Source organism: Lithobates pipiens, unplaced genomic scaffold (genome assembly GCF_037356315.1).
Source record: "Lithobates pipiens isolate NorthernLeopardFrog02 unplaced genomic scaffold, aLitPip1_a1.2 Scaffold_8, whole genome shotgun sequence".
Classification (NCBI taxonomy): domain Eukaryota; kingdom Metazoa; phylum Chordata; class Amphibia; order Anura; family Ranidae; genus Lithobates; species Lithobates pipiens.
This window is the reverse complement of record NW_027507903.1, coordinates 622,425,580-622,446,535: the sequence shown is the minus strand read 5'-3', so window position 1 is coordinate 622,446,535 and position 20,956 is coordinate 622,425,580. Positions and strand designations below refer to the sequence as shown.

Genomic DNA, 20,956 nt, shown 5'->3' with positions numbered 1-20,956 from the left:
CAAAAAATTAAAAGTTAATTGGTTGTTAAACCAAAAAAGATGTTACTCAAAATGTTTGAACCACAACTTGTTGCTGAAAAACTCAAAAGTGAAAAAGTAAAAAATGTGAGACACAAAAATATGATTATGTGAAGCGAATCAAAAAATCAAAAAACAAATCAAAACAAGTCCCATGCCTTGTATAAGTGAAGTGATTTACAAGGCCCCAGACACGTGGAGATAAATGTTCATTAAGTGAAACATAAGTGAATAAAACGTTAAAGTTGATCACAGGTGTCTCTGGTGCAGGTGCTTGACCACGTAAATTCTTTCACTACAGCAACTTAAGTGAGTAATAAAGGCTTACCAGAGCAACCATTAGTGTGCGCGATACGAACTCCCAAACGATTAGGATCGGACAAGATCGCTCCTCCGACACTCCTCATACAAACGGATGATTCGAATCGCCTTTGGGGGCGGGAAGGTAAAACCTAACCCACACCTTCGGATGTTCCTTGAACGTCGCCCGTTCCGGTCAGTTCGGAAATTTCAAATTGGCGTGTCACCGAATGGATGAAAAAGGGAAAAAAACGCCCAATCGTGTGATAAAATCTAAAACACGTGGATTTTATTTTTCAACCAGATAAGCGTTGGAAGCTACAAATGACTCGATCGAGTCGCATAAAATTGATCGTAAAAAAGAAATGCTAGCAAAAGTATATAAGTAAATAAAAAACAAGCGGATAAAATAGCACGAGGTGTAGACGTATCTACCCGACGATCGTTTCGTCACAAATTGACGTCATCAGGGGTACGCCCACACCCTCGTGCTAAAGCTTTAAATAGCCTATGGGTAAGGTAGGGAGCCCTGCCATAGGTGCAGACAAAAACGTCCGTTCATGATCAGTTTAACCAACAAATGACCAGTCTCTTCGGACTGGTTACCATATAATAGAAAGGACAATAAAGTACAAAACGGTCTACGACCAGTTTGTTCGAGTAAAGTTGGAGTTCCCTCATAGTATAATGATGAAGCTCATATAAAAATGACTGATAAAAAATACAAACATTCAATCCTGTAACAAATCCCCCCTTTTTAACATATGGCCACATGCATTAATGGTGGCTATCTGGCTACATATATGTCCCAGAAATGGGTGGCTTGGTTCAAAAAACAAAAGATAATGCATACGTGTGGATTGAAAATAACCATCCACAAAAGGAAAAGAAATGTGACCGTAATATTGAGGGCCTACACAGCATTGACTACCCACCATTACCCATAGTCCAATCACAAAACTTCATGGGTGAAACATATATACCGGGTTTAGAAAGAACATTACATTCATTCTATTCTCATGAAATATATATAAGTTACATAACAAAAAATTATATAAGTTACATAACAAAAAATACTGCAAAAATACAGACAATGGTGATATAATTAATCATCACGGTATATACAGCCTAAACTGAATACAAAATCTGTGTACTGAAAGGGGAAAGAGGAATGGTAAATCAACCATTGTTGATAAAACAATTGATGTCCCATTCGATATTAAGTCCCCCAGGGATGTGTGTCCCTAATTTATGGATCCAATTTGTTTCTGCCCTAGAGATAGTGCGCTTGGCATTACTGCCGCGCCAGTGCGGGATGTATTTCTCTAAAGCCAAAAAGGTGGTGCCTCTTGGGTCACGGTTATGTTTTAGATCGTAGTGTTTACTAACATTGTGTTTATCGAAACCTTTGCAAATGTTAGTTATATGCTCCCCCAGGCGCACATGTAACATGCGTACCGTGCGTCCCACATATTCCAAACCACATGGACACCTAAGCAAGTACACAACGCACTTGGTGGTGCAAGTGATAAATGTTCGTATAGGGTAAGTGAGTCCAGTACCAACCGAGGTGAACTCAGTGAATCTCCTACCCCGTAATGCATTCAGTTTACAAGCTCTGCATTTCCCACAGGGGAAAAAGCCCTTCAAATCCCCAAAAAATGTGGGTCTTGTCGGGGGGTCAGGGACATTTGGAGCAATCATGTTTCGCAAGCTGGTTGCACCCCTGAAAATCACATTTGGTCTGTCGGGAAGCTCGGGGCCCAAGATTCGATCATTTTTAAAAAACCGACCAATGTTTCTGTAAGATTCTTTTCACAGCCCAATGTTGACTCGAAAAAGTTGTGATTAAAGAGACCCCATAATTGTCCATGTTGTCAGTCCTAGGTGGTCTCTCAGCCAACAATGCTTGACGATCCCTACTGTTAACCTCCATTATGGTGGAATCAAGAGATTCACTGTTGTAGCCCTTAGCTAAGAATCTCTCCTTTAAGATTAGTGCCTCCCTGAGAAAATCATCATTGAAAGTGCAATTGCGTTTCAAGCGAAGAAACTGGCCCTTAGGGATCGCTGAGAGCCATGACTTATGATGGCAGGAATCAAGTGGAATATAGCTATTCCTGTCAGTTTTCTTAAAAAACTTTGTGGTGATTATGTTATTATCCCTAATGGAAATGTTCAAATCCAAGAGTTGGTTTTATCACACGATTGGGCGTTTTTTTCCCTTTTTCATCCATTCGGTGACACGCCAATTTGAAATTTCCGAACTGACCGGAACGGACGACGTTCAAGGAACATCCGAAGGTGTGGGTTAGGTTTTACCTTCCCGCCCCCAAAGGCGATTCGAATCATCCGTTTGTATGAGGAGTGTCGGAGGAGCGATCTTGTCCGATCCTAATCGTGGGAGTTCGTATCCGCGCACACTAATGGTTGCTCTGGTAAGCCTTTATTACTCACTTAAGTTGCTGTAGTGAAAGAATTTACGTGGTCAAGCACCTGCACCAGAGACACCTGTGATCAACTTTAACGTTTTATTCACTTATGTTTCACTTAATGAACATTTATCTCCACGTGTCTGGGGCCTTGTAAATCACTTCACTTATACAAGGCATGGGACTTGTTTTGATTTGTTTTTTGATTTTTTGATTCGCTTCACATAATCATATTTTTGTGTCTCACATTTTTTACTTTTTCACTTTTGAGTTTTTCAGCAACAAGTTGTGGTTCAAACATTTTGAGTATTTTGTGTTCAGCCGCTGTTTATCTTACATTTTTTCTATATCAACTAATTTATCACCAAGCGCAAGTTTTACATTTTGTTTAGTTATTGTTTTACGATACACTAATTTGCTGCTGGTTCATCCATAATGGATGTTTTTGAATATAGGTCCCAAGCAGTCATTGACACCACAGGGGTCTTTGATGGGAATGAGAATTCTAGGGATGATTTATCTGGTTGTTTTTTGAGGTTGAAGAATTTAACCATATCTGAACTACACACTAAATGGGATATAGCCTACCTGGAAGAATATGTAAGGGAAAATATGGTACCCAGGAGTTTGAGATGGGAGGTTAATCCACAAAAGGAGGACACAGAGATAGCTGAATGGTTTAAATATTTCAATGAGGCAGGGGTTCAGTTTTTGAAATTTCTGATTGCTAAAAAATCGAGGAAACTTGCCTCATTGGACTATGAGATCAGTTTGATTAAAACCAAGCTTGTCCCCTTTAAAAATGATCCGGAGTATATGCAAAGATCCGAAGCCTTAAAAACTATTTTGACCAAAGAGGAAACTGAACAAAAAACTAAGAAAAAGAAAAAATATAATAGGGATAAAAAGGATTATAAAGATAATGTTGTATTTAAATGGCAGGTCTCTACTGAGAACTTGGCCCCCTTGCCCCCCATGGGGGATCAAGGTTTATATCCCCCAGGTCAGATTGAGGGAGTCAGAGGAGGTGGTGTTGGGGATTCTAATTCTTTTTGGGGCCCCACTAGTCAGGCCTCTCCAGTGCATACTGAACGAGGAATGGGCCCATCATTACAACCACATCCTCAGTCCTCCAGAGGAAGGATTGACAAACGTAAATTTAACCACCAACGTTATCCAATTCCATCTAATCATTACCAACATCCCACCTCAATGGCGCCCCCTCCACCCTGGCGATCCAGAGGTGGTAAACCTTTTTTTCAGGGAAATAAACCCATCTTTCAAGGTAGAGGTGGCAGCAGGGATAGGAGATCCCCCCTGGATGTAAGAGATGTTGGATCCAATTATAGGGTCGAGACCTTCAACAGATATGGCCCCCTTGGGGATGATAGGATGGGGCACTCTGGAGCCCCTGGGGGTCATGGTGGTTTTCAGCCATCATATATTCAACCCTCAGTGGGTAGTTATTACCAACAGGGTTTTCAGGAGGGCACTCGGGGGGGACACAAGAGAAACGGAGACACAAGAGAGGGTGCAGAGGGGGGAAACGTCTTCACACCAAAAAGAAGAAGGACCTAGACATCAGTGGTGTCATTAACCTAAGTAATAAGGAGTTATCTAATGAAGAATTGCAGACTCTCGGGAAGGGTCTCAAGTTTGTGCCCCCTCAGAATTTAAATAAATTCCAGACATTTATAGACATTCAAAAGTTCACACGCAAGTTGAATATAAAAAGGTATATCATGAGTAACCCCTCCCGTCAACTAGACAGGGATTCCACAACAATTATGCACTCTGGCTTAGCAAACGCCTCTTTGTTTAACCCTCCTGGTAACACAGCACCCAACATAAATATTTTTTGTGATCTGGTATTAAAAGATCTTAATGGTTTGAAATTGAGACCAGCCCAACCCACACGGGAATTCAAGGCAGGGCTAGATTCATTGCTTAATAGGAAAGACATAGTAGTTCGGTCGGCGGACAAAGGGGGTGCAATTGTAATACTTGATAAAACCATGTATTCCAATGAGATGACTAGAATTTTGTCAGATTCCGAGACCTACTCTCCATTACTCTTAGACCCCACTACCCAGTTTAAAGGTGAATTAAAAGAGTTGGTTGATAAAGGGTTTAACATGGGCATTTTGAATAAAAAAGAAAGGGACTTTTTGGTACCTTTGGCGCCACGCTTACCGGTCATGTATTCTTTACCTAAGATACATAAATCTTTAGAAAACCCACCAGGGCGGCCCATCATCAGTGGAATTGACTCTGTAACCTCGCGTATAGGGAAATACATTGACAGATATCTACAACCACTGGTGGTGGGCACCCCATCCTTTTTGAGAGACACTAAGCATGTCATTAACATTTTGCAATTGATCGAATGGAAACCCACCTATCTCCTGATCACCGCGGATGTAGCTTCGCTGTACACCGCAATTTCCCATCAATTGGGCTATGAGGCAGTACATCACTTTCTAGCCCAGGATGGTAGTATTTCGGTGACTCAGCGTAACTATATTTTAGAATTACTTTTTTTCGCCATGACGCATAACCACTTCTGGCATGACGGGACCCATTTTTTGCAAGTGAAGGGGGTGGCTAAATTTGCTCCCAGTATGGCCAACCTCTTCATGGCAAAGTGGGAGGAGGATATTGTCTTTAGTGACAAACCCCCTGAATTGGTGACCTGGAAAAGGTTTATCGATGACATTTTGTTTATCTGGGATGGTGACGGTTCATCAGCAGAACTCTTTCTGTCCCATTTAAACAATAACAACCGTGGGATAGTTCTCAGCCATGTCTTAAGCCCCACCAACATCCAACTCTTGGATTTGAACATTTCCATTAGGGATAATAACATAATCACCACAACGTTTTTTAAGAAAACTGACAGGAATAGCTATATTCCACTTGATTCCTGCCATCATAAGTCATGGCTCTCAGCGGTCCCTAAGGGCCAGTTTCTTCGCTTGAAACGCAATTGCACTTTCAATGATGATTTTCTCAGGGAGGCACTAATCTTAAAGGAGAGATTCTTAGCTAAGGGCTACAACAGTGAATCTCTTGATTCCACCATAATGGAGGTTAACAGTAGGGATCGTCAAGCATTGTTGGCTGAGAGACCACCTAGGACTGACAACATGGACAATTATGGGGTCTCTTTAATCACAACTTTTTCGAGTCAACATTGGGCTGTGAAAAGAATCTTACAGAAACATTGGTCGGTTATTAAAAATGATCGAATCTTGGGCCCCGAGCTTCCCGACAGACCAAATGTGATTTTCAGGGGTGCAACCAGCTTGCGAAACATGATTGCTCCAAATGTCCCTGACCCCCCGACAAGACCCACATTTTTTGGGGATTTGAAGGGCTTTTTCCCCTGTGGGAAATGCAGAGCTTGTAAACTGAATGCATTACGGGGTAGGAGATTCACTGAGTTCACCTCGGTTGGTACTGGACTCACTTACCCTATACGAACATTTATCACTTGCACCACCAAGTGCGTTGTGTACTTGCTTAGGTGTCCATGTGGTTTGGAATATGTGGGACGCACGGTACGCATGTTACATGTGCGCCTGGGGGAGCATATAACTAACATTTGCAAAGGTTTCGATAAACACAATGTTAGTAAACACTACGATCTAAAACATAACCGTGACCCAAGAGGCACCACCTTTTTGGCTTTAGAGAAATACATCCCGCACTGGCGCGGCAGTAATGCCAAGCGCACTATCTCTAGGGCAGAAACAAATTGGATCCATAAATTAGGGACACACATCCCTGGGGGACTTAATATCGAATGGGACATCAATTGTTTTATCAACAACGGTTGATTTACCATTCCTCTTTCCCCTTTCAGTACACGGATTTTGTATTCAGTTTAGGCTGTATATACCGTGATGATTAATTATATCACCATTGTCTGTATTTTTGCAGTATTTTTTGTTATGTAACTTATATAATTTTTTGTTATGTAACTTATATATATTTCATGAGAATAGAATGAATGTAATGTTCTTTCTAAACCCGGTATATATGTTTCACCCATGAAGTTTTGTGATTGGACTATGGGTAATGGTGGGTAGTCAATGCTGTGTAGGCCCTCAATATTACGGTCACATTTCTTTTCCTTTTGTGGATGGTTATTTTCAATCCACACGTATGCATTATCTTTTGTTTTTTGAACCAAGCCACCCATTTCTGGGACATATATGTAGCCAGATAGCCACCATTAATGCATGTGGCCATATGTTAAAGCGGGAGTCCACCGGGACTCCGCGTTTTTTTTTTTTTTTTTTTTAAAAGCCAGCAGCTACAAATACTGCAGCTGCTGACTTTTAAATAGTGACACTTACCTGTCCAGCGCGCCCGCGATGTCGGCACCCGAAGCCGATCGCTCGCTCGGCTGCCGGGTCCCGCCGCCATCTTGGGTATGGGAATCAGGAAATGGAGCCTTTCGGCTTCATTTCCCGGTTCCCTACTGCGCATGCGCGAGCCGCGCGGCGCAATCCGGACGGTCCCCGCTGCCTCTGGGAGCTGTGTGTTTCCCAGCAGGCAGCGGGGCACTTGCTGAAGGGGGCGGGGCATTGCGGAACGGGGGCGTAACCTACGCTCGTTCCGCAGACAGCTAGCCCGGAAGTGGGTGCAGTTACCTGGATTATCCAGGTAACTGCACCCCCCTCCCCCCTGAAAGGTGCCGATTGTGGCGCCGGAGGGGGGGAGGGATCAGATGAGCGGAGGTCCATTTTAGGGTGGACCTCCGCTTTAAAAAGGGGGGATTTGTTACAGGATTGAATGTTTGTATTTTTTATCATTTTTATATGAGCTTCATCATTATACTATGAGGGAACTCCAACTTTACTCGAACAAACTGGTCGTAGACCGTTTTGTACTTTATTATCCTTTCTATTATATGGTAACCAGTCCGAAGAGACTGGTCATTTGTTGGTTAAACTGATCATGAACGGACGTTTTTGTCTGCACCTATGGCAGGGCTCCCTACCTTACCCATAGGCTATTTAAAGCTTTAGCACGAGGGTGTGGGCGTACCCCTGATGACGTCAATTTGTGACGAAACGATCGTCGGGTAGATACGTCTACACCTCGTGCTATTTTATCCGCTTGTTTTTTATTTACTTATATACTTTAGCTAGCATTTCTTTTTTACGATCAATTTTATGCGACTCGATCGAGTCATTTGTAGCTTCCAACGCTTATCTGGTTGAAAAATAAAATCCACGTGTTTTAGATTTTATCACACGATTGGGCGTTTTTTTCCCTTTTTCATCCATTCGGTGACACGCCAATTTGAAATTTCCGAACTGACCGGAACGGACGACGTTCAAGGAACATCCGAAGGTGTGGGTTAGGTTTTACCTTCCCGCCCCCAAAGGCGATTCGAATCATCCGTTTGTATGAGGAGTGTCGGAGGAGCGATCTTGTCCGATCCTAATCGTTTGGGAGTTCGTATCTGCGCACACTAATGGTTGCTCTGGTAAGCCTTTATTACTCACTTAAGTTGCTGTAGTGAAAGAATTTACGTGGTCAAGCACCTGCACCAGAGACACCTGTGATCAACTTTAACGTTTTATTCACTTATGTTTCACTTAATGAACATTTATCTCCACGTGTCTGGGGCCTTGTAAATCACTTCACTTATACAAGGAATGGGACTTGTTTTGATTTGTTTTTTGATTTTTTGATTCGCTTCACATAATCATATTTTTGTGTCTCACATTTTTTACTTTTTCACTTTTGAGTTTTTCAGCAACAAGTTGTGGTTCAAACATTTTGAGTAACATCTTTTTTGGTTTAACAACCAATTAACTTTTAATTTTTTGTTTATTGCACAATATATATATATATATTTTTTACTATTGATGTTCAATTTTGGAATCACCAGTTCTGAAGTTTTTTTTTGATCAATTGCTTTATTGTATTCAGTCACATGTTACATTTATTCATAGTAAGCGCTGCACTGTTTTTCACATTTCTGTTACTTAGACCTAGTATCTGTTTTTTTGTGTTCAGCCGCTGTTTATCTTAAATTTTTTCTATATCAACTAATTTATCACCAAGCGCAAGTTTTACATTTTGTTTAGTTATTGCACTACATGGTTTTGGTAAATATGATGACAAAAATCTGCAGGAAATCTAATAGTGTGTATGGGTTCATATGACGTGTACACACGATCGGACTATCCAGCGGACTTGGACAATTCAATCGTGTGTGGGCTCCAGTGGACTTTTTCTTCCCAAAAGTCCGGCGGACTTAGAAATAAAACTTGCTTCAAAATTGACCGCCGGACTTGGCTTTAGCGGACAATCCGTTCGTCTATGTGCTAGTCCGGTGGACTAAAACTGATGCTATGGCAGCTATTGGCTACTGGTTATGAACTTCCTTATTCTACGTCATCACGTTCGAATCCACCAGACTTTTGGAGTGATTGTGTGTGGCAAAGTCCGTTCGCTTGAAAGTCCGGCGGACCTCAGCTGCAAAGTCCATTCGATTATCCACCATGATCGTGTGTACATGTCGTTAGAGTGGAAAAATAAATTGGCGTGAGTAGAAATTGTCCCAGTGTCAATGGTGTCACTGGAAAGAAAAATTGCTGCTGCCTCAGCATCATTGATAGTAAAAAAAATTCCACTGCATTGATGGTGTCACTGGAAGAACAAAAGGTCCATGCATCAGGGGGTTCCCTGAACGTGAAAAATGTTACTGTACCAGAGGTGTGACGAAGTAAAAAGTTGTCACTGTGTTAGTGGTTGGGGTCCTTGTGGGGTGCACATAACTGGTCCAGGGTGGCAAAAAGTGTTCTTATTAAAACTCTCACACATCGTGTTTTGCCTTTATTTTCATGACTTCTTCAGGCGTATAAAAGCACATTGTGTAATTTTTTGTGACATTGTTCATGGTGCCATTTTACAGAAAAACTGTCCACTGGCATTTATGGATACCGTCTTCTTTATAGACTATCCTTGGCACCTTTGTCTGAGATAGTTTTGCATGTTTCCACGTCCCTAAATTAACATCCAATCATATGGCGTCACACATAGGCGCCTAGAGGCGATTCAGTTGGCATTGTTCACACATAGGCGCCTAGAGGTGATTCAGTTCGCATTGTGCGCTATACAAGTATTTCATTCATTCATTCACATAGGCGACACCATCATGTAATGCATGTTTGATATACGTGATGTCATCATGTCACACTTAGGCCCCTTTCACACTGATATAGAAAAGAAAAATGTGGCACACTCAAAAAGTTCATTAACAGGGGGCGTGGCTTGAGCGCGCGCGGCGATGGACGCTTAGACTGAGAGCTCCGCTATCCAGACCGGACAAATAGCGACTACCGGACGATCGCTTCGCCGCCATCAGCTCCAAAAGCCTCTACAAATCTCCCCCGGACCTCCGCCACAGCGATGTCTCGCAAGCGGTACCAGGAAAGAGGCCCGAAACGCCTGGAATCCTTCTCCTTTCAGCCGCGCAACAAGGCCCAAGATGGCGCCGCCAGCACAGCACGGGCAGCCCTGAGTTACACTGACCTCCCTGATGACCATCCTCAGGACATTTCGTCTGATCTGCAAACGCCTTATCCTCCTGACTCATCTCCTTCAACCCCGGCATACAGAGCCCAGTGAAATCGAAGATGCGGATGGATCCTCACAACCAGGCCTCAGGCACAGTGAGTACCGGCCTACATAATGAAGCTGCTATATCAGATTTACAATCATCCATTGCTCAATTCCCCACTACTGGTCAACCGGTTCTTGACACGACTATGAAAGATATGCTTTTATCTTTACAATCGTCCCTAATGTCCAATCTCTCATCTCTGATCAATACTTTCTCCCTAGAGCTGAAACATGTGGACAATAGAATGCAGTGCTTAGAGACTAAGATGGGGGAATGTACTGACACGGTCAATGAATTGATTGATGCACATTCTGAACAAAGAGATGACGCTCTTTGGATCAAAGCTAAACTCGCGGACCTCGAGGACCGCTCACGGAGAAATAATATAAAAATACGCGGTATTCCGGAATCTATCCAACCCACTGAACTGCATAACTTTGCATCCACAATGTTTTCCAGCATGATACCTGAGCTCACGCCTATTGAACTCACTATTGATAGAATTCACAGACTGCCAAAACCACGCCATCTTGAGGCGGATATACCCCGAGACGTGCTCCTCAGGGTCCACTTCTTTCAGGCGAAGGAACAATTACTTCAAAAGGCTAGAGAGCTGTCTCCATTACCTGCGCCATACTCCACTATCCAACTGTATGCAGACCTGTCTCAGTATACACTGCAATTGAGGAGGCAGTTACGTACCATAACTAAAGCCCTGAACAACCATAAGATAGCCTACAAATGGCGTCACCCAGCGACCATCCTGACCAGCCATAATGGTATTCCACACACCATCTCTACACTAGAAGGTGGATTGAAGCTCCTCCACGCATGGGGTATCCTAATAGACCCCCCTCGCCCTCAACAGGGTCCTGATGGCCAACACAATCCATTTGTCTTTGGCCCCTCTCGGGAGAAAAACAAACCTGCACGACGGTGAATGACATGTCCGCCCTACTATGTTCCACGACTATTATAGTCCGGTCTGGAGCTGCGGCTATACACCTGTTTATTGAACTTTTCCCCACAAAATAGTCAGTTGCTCGCGAAAGCGGTTAGATACTGACATCCTTGCATTTTCTTTTGTTTTTATTGTGTTTTATTTTTCATCACTTGTTCATAGTCCAGTGTTTTCTTCTCCGTTGGTACATTTTTTATCATTCGGAAACTGCCGATATCGAAGGTCCTCCTTGAGTGTTTGACACACACACTCCAAACCTACGGCCTGCTACTATCCTGAAACCTTACCTGGTATTTTCATTTTTATTCCAACTGCACTGCCGTTCTCTTCCATTTCGTTTCACTAGGTCTTTTTGAACCTGCTCCTATCGGATCCGCTACTACCAGCTACTACCCTAGACTGGGAGCTGCTACACCCGGCTACTGTAAGTACTCAAGCTAACAACACACATCCCTCCAGCATACCATGGGCATCACCATCCTTTCTCTTAACGCTAACGGACTCAACCACCCTGTAAAACGTAACTCTCTTTGGAAATCAGCTCTGGCACACAACTGTGATGTTTTATGTGTCCAGGAAACCCACTTTGCTGCAGACGCCACACCTAAATATCAACACAGACTGTTCCCACATGTCTTCCACTCCTCTTCCTCAGAGAAGAAGCGGGGAGTATTGATAGCTATAAAGAACACGGTATTATTCACGATGCACGATTACGTTGCGGACACGGATGGGAGATATATTATATTGAACTGTACAATTAACAATGTATCCTATACTCTTGTTACAATTTACGCTCCTAACCAGGGTCAAATAACCTTTCTTAGGAAAACATTGAAAAAAGTAAGAAAAGTGCAAAAAGGTCTTTTACTAATATGCGGGGACTTTAATCTAGTCCCAAATAACTCAATGGACTCCACAGCGGGATCCAAACGGTATGACTCCCCCTTGGAGTCTTTTATTGTTTCTAATGACTTGTATGATGTTTGGAGGTGTTGTCATGCGAGCGAGAGAGATTTTACGTTCCTCTCGCCGCGTCACAACACCTACTCACGTATAGTGATGGACGAACTTCCGACGGGACGTTTCGCGAACGCGAAACGCGAACGGGCACAAACGTTCGCGAAAACGACCGTTCGCCGCGGGCTCCATTGACTTCAATGGGAGGCGAATTTCGCAAACCTTTAGGTCGAATTTGCGGCCACGGGGTAATTATTAGGGGGTAGCACGTAGTCCCACCACCTGGACAATAGCATAATACATGTATGAGGTGAATTTGGGATCGATAACTACAAGCATTTTTTTTTTATTTGGGAAATTGTTCTGACAATTCAGGACTATGGAGCTAATGAAGGCAATGGAGGAGAGGGAAGGTCAGGGACCAGGGTAGGCAAACAAGAGGGTGCAGGAGATACAGAGCACTGACAGCAGCACCGTAATACAGAGCACTGACATCAGCACCGTGACATACAGCGCTGACAGCAGCTCCGTGACATACAGCGCTGACAGCAGCTCCGTGACATACAGCGCTGACAGCAGCTCCGTGACATACAGCGCTGACAGCAGCTCCGTGACATACAGCGCTGACAGCAGCTCCGTGACATACAGCGCTGACAGCAGCTCCGTGACATACAGCGCTGACAGCAGCTCCGTGACATACAGCGCTGACAGCAGCTCCGTGACATACAGCGCTGACAGCAGCACCGTGACATACAGCGCTGACAGCAGCTCCGTGACATACAGCGCTGACAGCAGCTCCGTGACATACAGCGCTGACAGCAGCTCCGTGACATACAGCGCTGACAGCAGCTCCGTGACATACAGCGCTGACAGCAGCTCCGTGACATACAGCGCTGACAGCAGCACCGTGACATACAGCGCTGACAGCAGCTCCGTGACATACAGCGCTGACAGCAGCTCCGTGACATACAGCGCTGACAGCAGCTCCGTGACATACAGCGCTGACAGCAGCTCCGTGACATACAGCGCTGACAGCAGCTCCGTGACATACAGCGCTGACAGCAGCTCCGTGACATACAGCGCTGACAGCAGCTCCGTGACATACAGCGCTGACAGCAGCTCCGTGACATACAGCGCTGACAGCAGCTCCGTGACATACAGCGCTGACAGCAGCTCCGTGACATACAGCGCTGACAGCAGCACCGTAAGCAGCCCCAGGAGGAAGTCAGCACAGCACAGGGATGGTGTGATCCCCTCATAATAAGAACCCCCAGGAGGAAGTCAGCACAGCACAGGGATGGTGTGATCCCCTCATAATAAGAACACCCAGGAGGAAGTCAGCACAGCACAGGGATGGTGGGAACCCCTCATAATAAGCAGCCCCAGTAGAAATATGACACCGCTCAACCTCTTCAAAGAGGAGGGTAGGGGCATATAGTACGGTGTGCTTTTTTGGGTCAGGGAAGTGAGCCAAATGAATTAAGAAGGTCTGTGTGCTTGATTCCAAAAATTGTTTATAGACATATACATGGTCTACTGATCACATGTGTTGAATTCCTCCGAGATCCATGCCTCATTCATTTTTAGAAATGTGAGGTAGTTAACACTGTGGTGAGCTAGGCGAGTACGCTTATCGGTCACAATCCCCCCTGCTGCGCTGAACGTCCTTTCGGACAGGACACTGGATGAGGGGCAAGCCAACAGTTCGATTGCAAATTGGGCAAGCTCTGGCCAGAGGTCAAGCCTGCCCACCCAGTAGTCTAGGGGTTCATCACTCCTCAGAGCGTCCACATCGGCCGTTAACCCAATGTAGTCGGACACCTGACGGTCTAGGCGTTCCCTGATGCTGGATCCGGATGACACCTGTCGATGGGTCGGCTGAAAGAATGACCTCATATCCGAAGTCACCAACACATCTTCAAACCGGCCTCTTCTTGCAGGCGCTGTTGGATTGGTACCCGCAAATCCTTCTCTGGGAGTGGGAATTGCTCCTCTGCCAGCGCACGCAAAAGCAGAATGCAGCATTTCTCGAAGCAAGGCCTGGAAGTGCTGCATTCTGACAGCCCTCTGCGACGGCGGTAACATTTCCGCCATTTTGTGTTTGTACCGGGGGTCTAAGTACGTTGCCACCCAGTACTGGTCCTTGACCCTCATGCTTTTTATACGGGGGTCCCTATTAAAACACTGGAGCATGAAGGCCCCCATTTGCACTAAAGTGGAAGCGGTGTGGTGGCCTGGCTCCTGCTCATCATCCAGGATAATGTCGTCCTCTTCATTCTCCTCTCCCCATCCTCGCACAACAGGGATCCCAGAAAGGTTTAAAGCATGCTCTTCTTGCTCCTGCTCATCCGCCCCGGCACCATCCTCCTCTGACTCCTCATCAGACTCCTGTTGTTGACTTGTCTCAGATAGAGTAGCCCCCCCTGGGAATTCATCCAGCATTGCGACTTCCTCATCTTCCCGCTCCTGCTCCTCCACAGCCTGATCAATGACACGACGCAATGCACGCTCCAGAAAGAAGGCATAAGGTACCATGTCACTGATGGCGCCATGGCTGCGACTGACCAGTTTGGTGATCTCCTCAAATGGCCGCAGAAGTCTGCATGTGTCGCGCATGAGCAGCCACTGGCGCGGTGAAAAAAAACCCAGCTCCCCAGAACCGTTTCTTTCGCAGAGTTCATACAGGTAGACGTTAACTGCACGTTTCTGCTGGAGCAGCCTATCAAGCATATAGAAGGTTGAGTTCCATCGCGTCGGGCAATCGCAAATAAGACGTCTGACCGGCAGATGGTGTCGCCGCTGAATGTCAGCAAGGCGAGCCATGGCCGTGTAAGATCTTCTGAAATGGGCCGAGATTTTCCTTGCCTGCCGCAAGATGTCCTGGACCCCAGGGTATTTGACAAGGAATCGCTGCACGACCAAGTTTAAGACGTGTGCCATGCACGGCACGTGCGTGATTTTGCCCTGTTTCAATGCGCTAAGCAGATTGGCACCGTTGTCACACACCACTTTACCAACTGTCAAATTGAGCGGTGTTAGCCACTCATCTGCCTGTGAACGCAAAGCTGAAAGGAGTGCCGGGCCAGTGTGGCTCTTTGCTTCCAGGCACAACAGACGCAGCACGGCATGGCAACGTCTCACCTGGCATGTGGAATAGGTTCTGGGGAGCTTGGGCGGTGCAGTGGAAGAGACGCTAGCAGCGGAAAAGGAGGAGGCAGCTGAGGAGGAGAGGGAGGAGGATGGAGTAGGAGGAGGAGAAGAAGAGTCAGGCCTGCATGCAATCCGTGGCGGTAAAACCAAATCTACACGGGTGCCACGGGTTACATGCTTGACGGCCGTCAGAAGGTTCACCCAGTGGGCAGTAAAACTGATATACCTTCCCTGCCCGTGTTTGCTAGACCACGTGTCTGTGGTCAGATGTATCTTGGCACCGACACTGTGTGCCAGAGATACATTCACTTGCCGCTGAACATGGCCATATAGCTCTGGGATGCCCTTCTCTGAGAAATACTTCCTTCCTGGGACCTTCCATTGTGGTGTTCCAATGGCCACAAATTTGCGAAAGGCCTCCGAGTCCACCAGTTTATATGGCAGTAGTTGGCGGGCTATGAGTTCTGACAAGCCAGCCGCCAACCGTTGGGCAAGAGGGTTATCCGGCGTCATCATTTTTTTACGCTCAAACATTAGGCCCACGGAAGCCTGCCTTTTTGCAGAAAAATGTGAGCTTGGCGTGATGGAAGGTGGAGTGGAGGACAATTGTGAGGAGAGAGGAGAAGGAGAAGTAGAAGACGAGGCTGGACGGTGAGAGCCTGCAGTGTGGCTTTGTGTGTTCCGTTGCTCCCACTGGGCTCGGTGATGGCTGCTCATGTGCCTTCTTAAGGCGGTCGTCCCTAGGTGAGTATTGGGCTTACCGCGACTAACGCGTTGACTGCAAAGATTGCAGATGGCAACGCTATTGTCAGCAGCGGACACGTTAAAAAAAGCCCACACTGCGGAGCCATGTGCCGGTGTCCTGGGAGCGCCAGATGTGACCGTACATGGTCGATGACTCGCTCCTGATACATTTGCAGTCTGCTTTGTCCCTGCTGTGCAATGTAAGTCATTGCTGCTTCTCCTCCCTATCTGCTGGTCCATATCTCCCTCTGAACTCCCCTCCTCTTCCTCTCTTGTGGGCACCCACGTGACATCACTAGACACGTCATCATCAACGTCACCTTCCCCACCGCTATAAGTAGAGTAGGCAGCAACACCGGGGACCAACCTCCTCCTTGGGCTGATCTGGGTACTGGCGTCAGACTGCTGAGTAGCGCTTGTTGCTACCTCCTCTTCCTGATCCAATACCAAGAGTGGCTGCGCATCAGAAATGTCCTCTTGATATGGATCGGAAAATAATTCCAGTGACTCAAGCGGAAGGTATGTGGTGGTGGTGGTGGTGGTCGTGTTGTTGGTGGTAGTGTCTTTGGGGGTGCACATAGCAGAGAGTGAAGAAGAGGGTGCAGATCGAGAGGATGAGGAGGGTGCAGAAGAGTAAGGCTGAGCGAGCCACTCAACCAAGTCTGGTGCATCCTTTAAAGTAATTGAACGCACCTTCTGCAACTTCCCACTTTGGCTCAAGCCTGTTGCTCCTGCCCTACCCCTACCACCCCTGCGGAAGGGCCTGCCTCTTCCTCTGCATGTCATTTTTTAAATGACCCTGTGACAAAACTCTTAGTCCCTATACCGCTGAAGGACTGCTGCAGTATAGGTGAGCGGTCAGCAGTGGTGCACGTCAACCCTATCTATTGTGGACCTATAGCGGTCCTTACAGAACAGCAGACTGTACCGCACTCAAGCCTATGTACCGTAGCACCCTATACCAAGTTACCAGTCCTTATAAGAACTTTTGTGGACCAAGCAGGTTGTGTGTTAGTGATTAGCAGACTGTACGTCAGTCCCTATACCAATGAAGGACTGCTGCAGTATAGGGCAGCGGTCAGCAGTAGTGCACGGCAACCCTATGTATTGTGGACCGATAGCGGTCCTTACAGAACAGCAGACTGTACCGCACTCAAGCCTATGTACCGTAGCACCCTATACCAAGTTACCAGTCCTTATAAGAACTTTTGTGGACCAAGCAGGTTGTGTATTAGTGTTTAGCAGACTGTACGTCAGTCCCTATACCGCTGAAGGACTGCTGCAGTATAGGGCAGCGGTCAGCAGTAGTGCACGGCAACCCTATGTATTGTGGACCGATAGCGGTCCTTACAGAACAGCAGACTGTAACGCACTCAGGCCTATGTACCGTAGCACCCTATACCAAGTTACCAGTCCTTATAAGAACTTTTGTGGACCAAGCAGGTTGTGTGTTAGTGATTAGCAGACTGTACGTCAGTCCCTATACCAATGAAGGACTGCTGCAGTATAGGGCAGCGGTCAGCAGTAGTGCACGGCAACCCTATGTATTGTGGACCGATAGCGGTCCTTACAGAACAGCAGACTGTACTGCACTCAGGCCTATGTACCGTAGCACCCTATACCAAGTTACCAGTCCTTATAAGAACTTTTGTGGACCAAGCAGGTTGTGTGTTAGTGATTAGCAGACTGTACGTCAGTCCCTATACCAATGAAGGACTGCTGCAGTATAGGGCAGCGGTCAGCAGTAGTGCACGGCAACCCTATGTATTGTGGACCGATAGCGGTCCTTACAGAACAGCAGACTGTACCGCACTCAAGCCTATGTACCGTAGCACCCTATACCAAGTTACCAGTCCTTATAAGAACTTTTGTGGACCAAGCAGGTTGTGTATTAGTGTTTAGCAGACTGTACGTCAGTCCCTATACCGCTGAAGGACTGCTGCAGTATAGGGCAGCGGTCAGCAGTAGTGCACGGCAACCCTATGTATTGTGGACCGATAGCGGTCCTTACAGAACAGCAGACTGTAACGCACTCAGGCCTATGTACCGTAGCACCCTATACCAAGTTACCAGTCCTTATAAGAACTTTTGTGGACCAAGCAGGTTGTGTGTTAGTGATTAGCAGACTGTACGTCAGTCCCTATACCAATGAAGGACTGCTGCAGTATAGGGCAGCGGTCAGCAGTAGTGCACGGCAACCCTATGTATTGTGGACCGATAGCGGTCCTTACAGAACAGCAGACTGTACTGCACTCAGGCCTATGTACCGTAGCACCCTATACCAAGTTACCAGTCCTTATAAGAACTTTTGTGGACCAAGCAGGTTGTGTGTTAGTGATTAGCAGACTGTACGTCAGTCCCTATACCAATGAAGGACTGCTGCAGTATAGGGCAGCGGTCAGCAGTAGTGCACGGCAACCCTATGTATTGTGGACCGATAGCGGTCCTTACAGAACAGCAGACTGTACTGCACTCAGGCCTATGTACCGTAGCACCCTATACCAAGTTACCAGTCCTTATAAAAACTTTTGTGGACCAAGCAGGTTGTGTATTAGTGTTTAGCAGACTGTACGTCAGTCCCTATACCGCTGAAGGACTGCTGCAGTATAGGGCAGCGGTCAGCAGTAGTGCACGGCAACCCTATGTATTGTGGACCGATAGCGGTCCTTACAGAACAGCAGACTGTAACGCACTCAGGCCTATGTACCGTAGCACCCTATACCAAGTTACCAGTCCTTATAAGAACTTTTGTGGACCAAGCAGGTTGTGTGTTAGTGATTAGCAGACTGTACGTCAGTCCCTATACCAATGAAGGACTGCTGCAGTATAGGGCAGCGGTCAGCAGTAGTGCACGGCAACCCTATGTATTGTGGACCGATAGCGGTCCTTACAGAACAGCAGACTGTACTGCACTCAGGCCTATGTACCGTAGCACCCTATACCAAGTTACCAGTCCTTATAAGAACTTTTGTGGAACAAGCAGGTTGTGTGTTAGTGATTAGCAGACTGTACGTCAGTCCCTATACCGCTGAAGGACTGCTGCAGTATAGGTGAGCGGTCAGCAGTGGTGCACGTCAACCCTATCTATTGTGGACCGATAGCGGTCCTTACAGAACAGCAGACTGTAACGCACTCAGGCCTATGTACCGTAGCACCCTATACCAAGTTACCAGTCCTTATAAGAACTTTTGTGGACCAAGCAGGTTGTGTGTTAGTGATTAGCAGACTGTACGTCAGTCCCTATACCAATGAAGGACTGCTGCAGTATAGGGCAGCGGTCAGCAGTAGTGCACGGCAACCCTATGTATTGTGGACCGATAGCGGTCCTTACAGAACAGCAGACTGTACTGCACTCAGGCCTATGTACCGTAGCACCCTATACCAAGTTACCAGTCCTTATAAGAACTTTTGTGGAACAAGCAGGTTGTGTGTTAGTGATTAGCAGACTGTACGTCAGTCCCTATACCGCTGAAGGACTGCTGCAGTATAGGTGAGCGGTCAGCAGTGGTGCACGTCAACCCTATCTATTGTGGACCGATAGCGGTCCTTACAGAACAGCAGACTGTAACGCACTCAGGCCTATGTACCGTAGCACCCTATACCAAGTTACCAGTCCTTATAAGAACTTTTGTGGACCAAGCAGGTTGTGTGTTAGTGATTAGCAGACTGTACGTCAGTCCCTATACCAATGAAGGACTGCTGCAGTATAGGGCAGCGGTCAGCAGTAGTGCACGGCAACCCTATGTATTGTGGACCGATAGCGGTCCTTACAGAACAGCAGACTGTAACGCACTCAGGCCTATGTACCGTAGCACCCTATACCAAGTTACCAGTCCTTATAAGAACTTTTGTGGACCAAGCAGGTTGTGTGTTAGTGATTAGCAGACTGTACGTCAGTCCCTATACCAATGAAGGACTGCTGCAGTATAGGGCAGCGGTCAGCAGTAGTGCACGGCAACCCTATGTATTGTGGACCGATAGCGGTCCTTACAGAACAGCAGACTGTAACGCACTCAGGCCTATGTACCGTAGCACCCTATACCAAGTTACCAGTCCTTATAAGAACTTTTGTGGACCAAGCAGGTTGTGTGTTAGTGATTAGCAGACTGTACGTCAGTCCCTATACCAATGAAGGACTGCTGCAGTATAGGGCAGCGGTCAGCAGTAGTGCACGGCAACCCTATGTATTGTGGACCGATAGCGGTCCTTACAGAACAGCAGACTGTACTGCACTCAGGCCTATGTACCGTAGCACCCTATACCAAGTTACCAGTCCTTATAAGAACTTTTGTGGACCAAGCAGGTTGTGTGTTAGTGATTAGTGATGGACGAACTTCCGACGGGACGTTTCGCGAACGCGAAACGCGAACGGGCACAAACGTTCGCGAAAACGACCGTTCGCCGCGGGCTCCATTGACTTCAATGGGAGGCGAATTTCGCAAACCTTTAGGTCGAATTTGCGGCCACGGGGTAATTATTAGGGGGTAGCACGTAGTCCCACCACCTGGACAATAGCATAATACATGTATGAGGTGAATTTGGGATCGATAACTACAAGCATTTTTTTTTTATTTGGGAAATTGTTCTGACAATTCAGGACTATGGAGCTAATGAAGGCAATGGAGGAGAGGGAAGGTCAGGGACCAGGGTAGGCAAACAAGAGGGTGCAGGAGATACAGAGCACTGACAGCAGCACCGTAATACAGAGCACTGACATCAGCACCGTGACATACAGCGCTGACA

General features: G+C 46.4%; 1 pseudogene; it reads right to left on the bottom strand.

Annotated features, from left to right (window-relative positions):
* Positions 1–11,173, bottom strand: part of LOC143962368 (olfactory receptor 6B1-like) — a 28,697-nt pseudogene extending 17,524 nt beyond the window's left edge.
* Between the last annotated feature and the right edge of the window lie 9,783 nt (positions 11,174–20,956).